This window comes from Diplotaxodon limnothrissa, linkage group LG3, assembly GCF_057381915.1.
Source record: "Diplotaxodon limnothrissa isolate DT_005_m linkage group LG3, D_limnothrissa_male_GT1.1, whole genome shotgun sequence".
Lineage (NCBI taxonomy): Eukaryota > Metazoa > Chordata > Actinopteri > Cichliformes > Cichlidae > Diplotaxodon > Diplotaxodon limnothrissa.
The window spans coordinates 17,353,084-17,364,786 of record NC_140598.1 but is presented as its reverse complement, the minus strand read 5'-3'; positions in this window follow the sequence as shown (position 1 = coordinate 17,364,786).

The following is an 11,703-nucleotide window of genomic DNA, read 5'->3' as shown; positions in this document are numbered from 1 at the left end:
TTCATCCAAACACAAACCTAACATCGTAGTGTCTGCTGTACAGTGCAGCGTCCAGATGGACAGGATCAACGTTTGGGGATGAAGATAAATACAGTCGTTACAAAGATGTGAAATTGTTTCTCTGTTTTACAGAAGGTCCAAGATTCATCCAGATCATTTGTATACTTGAATAAATCAGTTTGTTGGATATTTTCCATCAATCACTGTGAAGTAAACTTCGACCTTGTTGGTGACTGAATACTTCTTATTGTACGTCCAGATCAACGAGCCATTAATATTAAACAGTGACTGTTCCAGTAGAGCTGACAGTGAGGAGGACGATGAATCACAAACCTCAGAAATGTGTTATTAACTGTTGATCCAGTATTTTAATGGCATTGATGAGAACATGTTTATTCAGAGGTGTCTGTATATTTGGTCCATTTGTGCGTCAGTAAAAACTGTCCTGTTTTCTCTCACAGATACTGGAACATCCTCACAAACTCAGGATGTGGAAGAAGATGAACTTTTCCAGTCACTCGCTGGGATACATCATTCATGTTATTCTGGATCCTCAGAAAACATTGATTTATTTTTGTGTTTCACATATTTGTTTGTCCAAATCAAAGATTGATGTTAGTAGAGAAGAAGCCACCATGATAAAGCCTGTGTGTGAAAATGAGATCAGTGGATTTGATCAAAATCCCATTTAAGGAGGAATTCTGTCCTCCAGTTTGTTTAAATAAGCTTTGGGATTAAACAGCATCATCTATGTTTGTGTCTGATGACATGTTTGATCCAGGTCAGCTTGAATATCACAGCTGATGTGTGGAACTCTGACATGTTTAAAGCCTGATTATCAGGATGATTCAAACACATCTGTCTAAATAATTCAATTCAATTCAATTCAATTTTATCTATATAGCGCCAAATCACAACAAAAGTCGCCTCAAGGCGCTTCATAGATACAGAGAAAAACCCAACAATCATATGACCCCCTATGAGCAAGCACTTTGGCGACAGTGGGAAGGAAAAACTCCCTTTTAACAGGAAGAAACCTCCGGCAGAACCAGGCTCAGGGAGGGGCGGGGCCATCTGCTGCGACCGGTTGGGGTGAGAGAAGGAAGACAGGATAAAGACATGCTGTGGAAGAGAGACAGAGGTTAATAACAGATATGATTCAATGCAGAGAGGTCTGTTAATACATAGTGAGTGAGAAAGGTGACTGGAAAGGAAAAACTCAATGCATCATGGGAATCCTCCGGCAGCCTACATCTATTGCAGCATAACTAAGGGAGGATTCAGGGTCACCTGGTCCAGCCCTAACTATATGCTTTAGAAAAAAGGAAAGTTTTAAGCCTAATCTTAAAAGTAGAGATAGTGTCTGTCTCCCGAATCCAAACTGGAAGCTGGTTCCACAGAAGAGGGGCCTGAAAACTGAAGGCTCTCCCTCCCATTCTACTTTTAAATACTCTAGGAACAACAAGTAGGCCTGCAGAGCGAGAGCGAAGTGCTCTAATAGGGTGATATGGTACTACAAGGTCATTAAGATAAGATGGGGCCTGATTATTTAAGACCTTGTATGTGAGGAGCAGGATTTTGAATTCAATTCTGGATTTAACAGGAAGCCAATGAAGGGAAGCCAAAACAGGAGAAATCTGCTCTCTCTTTCTAGTCCCTGTCAGGACTCTTGCTGCAGCATTTTGGATTAGCTGAAGGCTTTTCAGGGAGTTTTTAGGACTTCCTGATAATAATGAATTACAGTCGTCCAGCCTGGAAGTAATAAATGCATGAACTAGTTTTTCAGCATCACTCTGAGACAGGATATTTCTAATTTTAGAGATGTTGCGCAAATGGAAGAAAGCAGTCTTACATATTTGTTTAATATGAGCGTTGAAGGACATGTCCTGGTCAAAAATGACTCCAAGGTTCCTCACAGCGTTACTGGAGGCCAAGGTAATGCCATCCAGAGTAAGAATCTGCTTAGATACCATATTTCTAAGATTTTCATGAGATTCATGTTTCCACACAAAGTTATAAAGTGCAGCATCGACTGTTTTCTGAATGATTGAGGATCATCTGTGACTCTTACAGGATACACTAAGTCAGATAATCTTTGTAAAATGTGTGAATGACTTTTTGAAGTACTGACCAAAATCTGCTGGTTTACAGTATCAAAGGCTTTATATCAATAAAGAATAAATAGGTGTTTTCACGTCTGTAATCCTTATGATCAATCAGATCCAGAATCAATCTAAGAGGAACAGGAAGTGATGAATAACCAGGAAGTGTGGAGTCAGTCTGAAGTCCAGAGCACAGCCTGAGTCCACAGTCCTGAGCAGAGCCACAGTGAGACTGAAGCAGCAGCTCGATGCTCCTACAGTGGATCTGTGGTTACATGAGCAGATTTCTATGGATCCAGTGTGACTGTGATGAGTCCTGATGAAGTGAACAGAGTGAAGATTTGTGTAGAAGCAGGAAGTGTGATCAGCTGCACTCACCACTGTTGCTGAGAGGAACCTGATGGACTCCAGTGAATCTTCTTTTAGAGACAAACAGGACTCGACTGCAGCTCTGCTGCTGCTCTCTCACACTTTCACTTCTGCAAAATGACGTTGGGCTTCTTGTTTTTCAGCTGTTGCTCCGCCTCTTCCTGCCTCTCCCTTTACAGGAATCAGCCGGTCTGTACTCAGTGACTGTGTGCAGCGGGTGGGAGGAGTGAGGAGTGGTGTGTGGGTTCACACAGTAATGACGGCCTCAGGTGATCAGGAGAAACTCACCTGGATTTCCTTTTTCCACAGCAGACTGAGAGCTTCAGGTGGACCCTGAAGGAGGTCTCAGACACAGGTGGTAAAAGTACACACAGTGTGTACTGAAGTAGAAGTACTACTGTTAAAAATACTCCAAGTACTAATTCAACTTCTTTACTCAAGTAAAAGTAAAAAGTAGTGGCTGTGAAATGAGAGTAAAAAGAGCTGATTGAAGAACATTTCTAACACGTGTTTATACAAAGCTAACTGAACCATGTGCTGCATCAACGTGATAATAAAATAATATTATTCACTTTGTTTCTAATAAATATTCCCAGCTTGAATCAGACAAGTTGAACATGAGCAGAGAAAAAGAAGCAAATCCAAATATTCCTGTGTTCAGTTTTCTCCATTTACAGGCCGACTGTGCCTCTAAACAGGAACATGAGCAGGAAGAGGCTGAAGTGGATTCAGCAGGTGGAGGATGCCTAACATCAGCTGGAAAGATTTACTGTGACGTTTGTTTGCTGTTTTCGCCTCGTGCACGAGAACATCACCAAATAAACTCCAGACAGTTTTTAATATTTCACTGTTCAAGAGCAAAAAGACTGACGGACTGTGTTTAAGGCCACCTCACAAATGTCACACATGAAATATTCAGTGTTTATTTGCTGGTTTGTTGGCAGCAGCTCCTTAAAGTCTGTCACACATCTGTTTGACCGTCTCCAGTTAATCTGAGACACCAGTTAATCTGCAACAGCAGCATCAGGCGGCTCAGCTGATCTCTGGTGTGTAGCTGCTGTGCTGCGCTCCCATTCCTCAGTGAAAGCAACAGCAGAACAAAAACTCTCTCCATCCACATGTTTGAAAAGAAAGCTTTTAAACAGATGAACACACTCAGTAAAGGACAAAGAAAGAAGTAAGAAAAAATTAGAGTAAAGAGTAAAAGCAGGAGCAACTGAAACAGGCTGCATGCTAGCTGACGCATGCTAGCTGACGCATGCTAGCTGACGCATGCTAGCTGACGCATGCTAGCTGACGCATGAGCACTAGAACTGTTCAACTTCATTGTTATGAGTTTAGCACCGAGTTACATGAAATCCTGCATCAAAAAGAACAACACAGCGATCACAGACATGTTTCTGCCAACAAACCAACATTAACCCAGAAAAGCCTCTAAAACAACCTGCTGTGGTTTGGAGTAGAGATTCCTGAATTTACCAGGTGCACCTGAAGGCAGCACAATTTAAACCGTAAATAATGATGTAGGTGCGCAAATCCTTTTCAAGCATCACACCATCAGATGAGCCGGCTTACGTTTGTTGCACTTCTACACCAAGTTTTACGCCAGCGTTTCTTCATCGCTGATTTTTGTTCCACAAACCAAAAGAACAAAGAATCAACCTTTAATATATTTTCATGTGTGTTTCAAGCACTATGACATATCACACACACACATGCTGAGTGTGTCACTGATAAAGCTGTGACACAGCAGCTCACTCAGTCCAGTCCAGGTAACAGACTCACCTGTTAGCAGCAGCTCTGCCCTCACAGAGCTCAGCTGCTTATTTCAGTCAGCAGGAAACATTAATATTATGGACTACAGCCGTCTGTCAGGGCCGTTCAAGGACACAACGTCACACACAGGTTTAAACTGTTAGACTCATGAATACCCACAACGTTCGATGCACATTTATCTTTAACAGGAGCAAACGGCCTGATCAGATAATATAAGAACTCATAAAAGAAGATCTAGTTCCTGCATTTATTACTTCCAGGCTGGACGACCATAATTCATTATTATCAGGACGTCCTAAAAACTGGCTGAAAAGCCTTCAGCTGATCCAGAGAGAGTTTGTTTCACACTGGTTCCTGTTCTACCCGCTCTACTGTGGCGTCAGCTCCCAGTCTGCAGTCAGGAGACCTTCTAGCTTTGACATCATGCTTTAAACTCTGAAAGATTTCATTCTGTTTCCTCCAGAGAACTCCCCAAACCAGCAGAACAAGAAGAACCACCGAAACCAGACCTGCTACAACCAGCACGAGGGTGGAGGAGGAGGGAGGAGCGGAGGAGTCTGTTACAGGCCAAACAAGAGCAGGAGAGTTCACAGGATTAGAGGAGGTGCAGGTGTGGAGATGAGGAGGAGGATCTGCAGGAGACATGGTGAAGATGGTTCAGTCAGCTTATTTTTACTTCAGGTGAGTTCAGGTCTTTATACAGGATGTGATGTCATTGTCTGACCTCTGACCCTCAGAAAGCCCTGAGGAGATTCTCCAAACACATCAGTAGCACAGGAGTAGAGACCTTCATCAGACTGCTGGACGTTTGTGATGATGAACTCTGATTTATTTCCAACATGACTTCCATTAAAGAAGAAATGAGCTGTGATGATGTCACCATTGCTCTGTCTGCAGCGCAGTGACATCACTTCCTGCTGGCACAGGATCTGGAGGGATCTCCAGGATCAGAGCTTTATTGGATCAGCAGACACAAACAGAGTGATGCATAAATCTGTGACTGGCATCAAATGTGTTTGTGTTCTTGTTGGAGCCTCACTGATGGTTTGACTTCATCAACTCACCTGCAGACAGCAGCAGCACACACACACCTGCAACAGGAGGTCAGAGGTCAGTGAGGGTCAGAGGATACTGAGGGTCAGAGGTCAGTGAGAGTCAGAGGACACTGATGGTCAGAGGACACTGAGGGTCAGAGGTCAGTGAGAGTCAGAGGACACTGAGGGTCAGAGGACACTGAGGGTCAGAGGACACTGAGGGTCAGAGGTCAGTGAAGGTCAGAGGTCACTGAGGGTCAGAGGTCAGTGAGAGTCAGAGGATACTGAGGGTCAGAGGACACTGAGGGTCAGAGGTCAGTGAGAGTCAGAGGACACTGAGGGTCAGAGGACACTGAGGGTCAGAGGTCAGTGAAGGTCAGAGGTCAGTGAAGGTCAGAGGTCACTGAGGGTCAGAGGACACTGAGGGTCAGAGTTCAGTGAGAGTCAGAGGACACTGAGGGTCAGAGGTCAGTGAGAGTCAGAGGACACTGAGGGTCAGAGGACACTGAGGGTCAGAGGTCAGTGAAGGTCAGAGGTCAGTGAAGGTCAGAGGTCACTGAGGGTCAGAGGACACTGAGGGTCAGAGTTCAGTGAGGGTCAGAGGACACTGAGGGTCAGAGGTCACTGAGGGTCAGAGGTCAGTGAGAGTCAGAGGACACTGAGGGTCAGAGGACACTGAGGGTCAGAGGACACTGAGGGTCAGAGGTCAGTGAGAGTCAGAGGACACTGAGGGTCAGAGGACACTGAGGGTCAGAGGTCAGTGAAGGTCAGAGGTCACTGAGGGTCAGAGGACACTGAGGGTCAGAGGTCACAGAGTGACACAGCCTGAGTGTATCATCACCATCATAGTTTATTTATATAGCACTTTAAAAACACACAAGGCTGACCAAAGTGCTGAACAATAGAAACATAATAGATACAATAAGAATAATAAATAGGATAAAATTACAAACATAGCAAAAACAATAAAATGTAAGTAAATACAAGTCAGTTAACCACTGAGTCAAAAACAAGCAAATAAAAATGTGTTTCTCTGGATTTAAAAGCAGCACTGATGTCGACTGCCTCGTGTGAAGAGGAAGATTATTCCAGAGGAGCCACGATGGAGAACGCTCCGTCTCCTCAGTTTCAGCCCTGATTTGGGGACTGAGAGCAACGGCCGCTCAGCTGACCGGAGCGAACGAAGAACACGGTGAAGAACAGTTCCTGTTCTGTCAGTGACATACAGGAAAGACAGACGATGTCAGAGGAAACATGGACTGGTTTAGGAGGAAGTAGCACCAGTTTAGTGTGATGGTTTAGTCAGAGTGGGAGCTAAAAGTGAACCTATAGACAGAGCTCAGAGGAGTGTGATGGTCCCCAGTTCCAGAAACGGTGGCAGAGCCGAGATTAATAACAACTAAGAGGATATTTGCACAAATGGAAGAACGCAGTCTTACATATTTGTTTAATATGAGCGTTGAAGGACATGTCCTGGTCAAAAATGACTCCAAGGTTCCTCACAGCGTTACTGGAGGCCAAGGTAATGCCATCCAGAGTAAGAATCTGCTTAGATACCATATTTCTAAGCTTTTCAGGGCCGAGTACAATAACCTCAGTTTGATCTGAATTAAGAAGCAGAAAGTTAGCGGCCATCCAGGTCTTTATGTCTTTAAGACGTTCCTGCAGTTTAACTCATTGATTGTATGAAATCTCCCAGAATAGATGGTTGGAGTGTTTTCTAATCATATTGTGTTGGGAAACATGCACATGTAAAAAGTTCCAGCACATCGAGCTCTGTGACCAACACTTGTGTGTTAAGAAGAACACTTGTATAACAATATGGTGTGAAATGAAAACTCTGACGTTCAACACAGCATTGTTTCAGTCATCAACACATTCCTGCACTTTAGCTGATGTGTATCATGTGGCTTGATGGAAACCTTTTGAACACAAGCTCACACACACAGGTGTACACAGACACACACTGTGTCGTCCTGGGCTGCTGACACTAAACACATCGTGCATTATCAGTCCAGTGTGCTGCTCAGTAGGATTCAGTGTTTATTAGTTACTGTTACTGGTGCACATGATGCTGCTGCTGTGGTTTGCTGTGGTTTACCAACAACACGGCACCGAGCTACCCTAAGGAACTGCTTAAATCGTACGTTCCTGCCTGATCATCTACTCAGTTACTCTTGGTGCAGCCTGGATCTCGGCTGAAGTCTAGAGGTGACCGGGCGTTTGCCCTGGCTGCACCAGAGTTGTGGAATAACCTTCTGATCGTGATTCTTTTAAATCACGGTTAAAAACCTGTTTGTTTAATCTCGCCTTTCCTGCTCGTTCATGCTCGCACCTTAGACTTACTCTATTTTCCCTTATACATATTTTTAATGCCTTGTGCTTTCATTATGTTTTATATTACCCCTGTGTATTAGTGCCATTGACCTGTGAGTATATTTGATACTTTGCTGAGGCCTCATAAGACTCGTGTTACTTCTCTGTGTCTTATGTTAAGCACTTTGGTGTACCGCTGGTTTTTAAATGTGCTCTATAAATAAAGTTGTTGTTGTTTCCTTGGTGTGCTGGTTTCTTTTTGCTTCTTTTTGTTTCTTTTTGTTTCTTTTTGCTTCTTTTTGTTTCTTTTTGCTTCTTTTTGTTTCTTTTTGCTTCTTTTTGTTTCTTTTTGTTTCTTTTTGTTTCTTTTTGCTTCTTTTTGTTTCTTTTTGCTTCTTTTTGTTTCTTTTTGTTTCTTTTTGTTTCTTTTTGCTTCTTTTTGTTTCTTTTTGTTTCTTTTTGCTTCTTTTTGTTTCTTTTTGCTTCTTTTTGTTTCTTTTTGTTTCTTTTTGCTTGTTTTTGTTTCTTTTTGTTTCTTTTTGCTTGTTTTTGTTTCTTTTTGTTTCTTTTTGCTTCTTTTTGCTTCTTTTTGTTTCTTTTTGCTTCTTTTTGTTTCTTTTTGCTTCTTTTTGCTTCTTTTTGTTTCTTTTTGCTTGTTTTTCTGCAGGATGGGATCAAACTGATTTTAGTCTTTTCTCTCTGTCCCTCTTCTCCTCTATGTTTCTCTCCTTATCTTTACTTTGTCTTTCTTCTGTCTCGGCCCAGTCCTGTCTGTTCTGAGTGTAATAACTCAAAAGTAAAACAAATCTATTACATTTAGCATAGCAAAGCCATAATGATCTCTTTGGGAAATAACTGTGGGGGCGTTTTTCTTGGCTTTCAGATTGTTCTGATTATTCTGATGGTTACAGGTCAGGACAGGCAAAAGAAAAATGGTGTCAGCTGCATGTCAGTGACACTGTGCACTTACCTCCTACTGATGACATCAATGAGATATGATACCAACCACTGCACCTGCGACACCTACAGCCTGCTCTAATGGCTCTAACAGCACATCATGATCACAGCATTGAACACATCATACATTTGGGCAGGTTTGTAGAAATGACAGCTGCTCAGTCCAAACTGGCTGAAAGCCTCCTGTCCTGTTGGAGTCTGTGCTGTGATTGGTTCTCATGTAGTGCTCTTCTACACCACCTGAACTCTCACTTTACTCAATATTTACTGGCTGTATGAAACTCGCCTCACACAAACACTTCTTTCTGTGCTTTTTCTATCAAAGTGCTTTCTGTCTAACGCACACACATCCACAGTCCAATGCATCTAACTTTGTGTTCGTGTCCCGCCCGAGGATATTTAGCATGCAGCCTGGAGCTGCCAGGAGTCAAACTACCAACCTCCAGGGTCTTAACAGGTGCCCGCTCGACCTCCTGAGCTGTGAGAGTGAAAGGATGAAGGTGGGACTCAGGAGCAGGGAGGCAGCTGCAGCCTTCATGCACTGACTGAGAGACGCCTCCAGCTTCCCTTTGATCTCATCGGGTGTGTGCTCTCTGTGTGAGTATGCTGCTGTGTTACTCTGATGAGTTGCTGAGGCTGTGATGATTAAACAAGCTGTTATCATCATGAAGAATCCCCCCCACCCTCTGCACCACCTACTGGACAGTCTGACAGGTAACTTTGCTGCCTGACACTCTGCACGCATCGCCTGCATCCACCAGTGAGACAAACGTCTAAATCTAAACTCTCGTACAGAACTTAAACCCTTTGCTTTACTATTGAATTGTTCTTGTCACGTTCAGATTGTGGTGCAGTTTCAAAGTGACACAAAAATCTGTTGGTGACTTTAAATCTTGTCAAAGCACAGAGACGCTACGAGCCCCTCACTGCTCCTCACAGAGACCAGAGGAGGGTGGATGAACTGTTGGTGTCTTTGCTGATGGGTTAGATGAGACGTCACACAGAGGGTCTGTTACAGGGATGTCAGGGGGTCCTGGTGTCCCACAGCAACCACACATGGCAGCAGGTCATGTTATTGATGGCATCATTGTGTAACTGTGTGTGAATCAGGACGTATTAAAGAGTCTCCTTTACTGTCTGAAACTGTCCAAAGCTTCCTGATCAACACTTCCTGCTGCACTTTCAGATCCTCTCTCTGCTCACAGGCGAATCAAACCACTGACCTTTGACCTCTGACTCCTCAGCGTGTTTGCTCTGCAGCTTGTAAACGATGACATAATGAAACATGTCGTTACAATAATGTCAGATGTTGGTGTCGCTGACGTTAAAGTCACAGTTGTAGATCACGAGAGCAGAAGTGTCGTGTTCAGGTGTGACGCAGCTGCTGTCATTAGATTTAAATAGAAGCGAGCGTCCAGCCAATGAGATCAGTCCTGCTCTTTGTGCTCTCTCCTGGTTGGTCTGTGGATGTTGTCATTACAGGTTATTTCAGTGCGGTTGGGGGTGTGGCGTCCTGATGGTGTTCCTCCTTCAGCTCGGCTCTGTCGGGGTCGTAGGTCCAGTGTTTGAGTTTCTGTAACTTCTTCATGTTTTTGGTGAAATGTTCCTGGTTCCTGTTACCATGACGTCTCAGTGTTGTGTCTCTGGGCTTCTTGTAGGTGACGTCTGGTTCTTTTGTCCTCCTGGTCCTCTGTGAGTTTTGTCCTTTGGTGTCCCTGTTATGAAGTCAGTCAGGTGTCTCTGTTTGGGCACCTGTGTGAGGTTAGTCTCTGTGTTATTGTGAGTCTCTGGTCTCGTGCACTTTGTGTTTGTGTTGATTCTCTCCTGCTGTGTGTTTATTGTCTCCTGTTGTTCATTTCATGCTTCACACTCGTGCTGTGTGATCTCTCACACAGCATGAGTGTGCTCTGTGTTTCTGTTACACTTCCCTAGTTTCTTCATTTAGTGCATGTTGTTGTATTGAGACTAGTTTGAGTTTATCAGGCAGTCGCATTCATGTTTCCACACTTTCATTCATTCATTCACCTCAAAAATGAATTGGAGATTACTGATGGATGAGTGAACAGATCAGAGACTCTGTAGAGTTTAACGTTTTTAACCTTTCGAGTCATCGAGAGGCTCCATCAGCTCAGTGGTGAGGTTGTTGTCAAAGCCCTCAAAGCCCTTTTAACCAATAGAGCTCATCCAGGTCTTTAACAGAAGCTGCAGGTTAACTCTACAGATCCAACAGCAGCGTGATAAAGAACGATACATTCGTTCAGACTACAATAAACACATTCAGTTACAGAGTCACAGGTAAGGGTCTCATACTGTGATGTAGTGCAGGAACTTTTATATTTACAGTAAAGTAGAAATGAAGCTGGTTAAAGACAAAGTCAGGCTGACATTGTGTGAGAGAGGAGTGCAGACTGCATTAATAACTAACATGTACACTATAAACACAACTGCATGAAGGTGAAATACAAACCATGTTTGGGCTCTTGTGGCTCACAGGTGAGTTCAGGCTGAAGACTCGTCATCCAGACTGATGGAGAGCAGCAGGAAGCACTTCCTGAAGTAGCACTAAAGCTTGTGAATGAATTGTTTCACAGCACGTGCAGTCCCATTAAGAGATTAAAAACAAATAAAAGACTTTAAACGAGCCTCACATGTACAGGTAGGGAGTGGAGTGAAATTAAAATGGGCTAATGTGCTCAGACTTGTTGCAGTTAAAGACGTGCTGCAGCACAAGCTGCAGACTCATAATGGATGCATCAGTAACCCCACAATAAAGTGCGTTACAACAATCCAGCCTAGATGCAACAAAAGCTGTTTGCATCAAACAGGAAGTCGCCCCGTGTCTTTTATTGCTAGGAAGGAAGCCTTTTATGCAAGAAGGGAGCAAGAAGGTGAGATGTTGAGGGGATCCTCACATGCATTATTCTCTCTCATGGACAAAATGATTCAAAGCTGTCCAGAGAGACGAATCCCCGATGCTGCTAGAATGCTTGGTGATCAATTAGCTGAAGGTGCTGATGGACACTTTCATCTTCTTCCCGTGCTAAACCACCATGCTTAAAAGTGTTTGAGTTCACTGAAGGCTCAGCGTGAGCAACATGTTGTGAGGAAGTCTGTTGTTGCGTGTTGTCTTCACTGATCTCTGATGTATG